The sequence below is a fragment of the Asparagus officinalis genome, chromosome 4 (genome assembly GCF_001876935.1).
Source record: "Asparagus officinalis chromosome 4, Aspof.V1, whole genome shotgun sequence".
NCBI classification, from domain to species: domain Eukaryota; kingdom Viridiplantae; phylum Streptophyta; class Magnoliopsida; order Asparagales; family Asparagaceae; genus Asparagus; species Asparagus officinalis.
In genome coordinates, this window is record NC_033797.1 from 78,417,974 (window position 1) to 78,418,720 (window position 747).

Sequence of the window (747 nt, forward strand, 5' to 3'; positions counted from 1 at the left end):
CAACTTAGGCTTTATAAGATAGAATCACCTTGAATTTAAGAGTTTTTTTTCTTTTTGGTGCCTATTTTTTGCACTCTTCTTTTATAAGGTTAGTTTTTTTTAATATATATATATATATATGTGTGTAAGTATATATAGTCTGGAAAAAAAATGTGTAAATCAAGATAACTTAAAAAAAATATTTTTAACTCTAAGTTAAGCATGCAAAAATTTCATTATTTTTAATTAAAAATCTAAGGTCAGACTTAAGTAAAGTATACTAGTTGAAAAATCATTTCTTAAGAATTTTATTTGGAGTTATCATAAAAGGTGAACTTGAGTATGTCACTAACTAGGAATTAGAAAATTTAAAATCTATCAATTAGATCAATTATTACTTAACTCGATTAATTTAGCAAGTGATAATATTTTTATAATTTTTTTTAGAAAAAGGAAAAAAATGACAAAAATGCAACTAAAAAGGTAAAATAAAGGGAAAAATAACTAATTCCCACCCTCACACCTAAATTTTGCATTGTCCTCAATGCAAATTCGCTGATGCACAAAGTAAAGCAGATAAGACTTGAAGAACTTATATTTGTTCGGTCAACAATGATGATGAGAATCTGCAATTACTGTTAGTATGAGGATGAAGAAATCAAATAAGATAAAAAATTGTAATTATTTTTTTTCATTTTATTTTTTTTAATTTATTATATATATGTATGTATGTATGTATGTATGTATATATATATATATATATATATA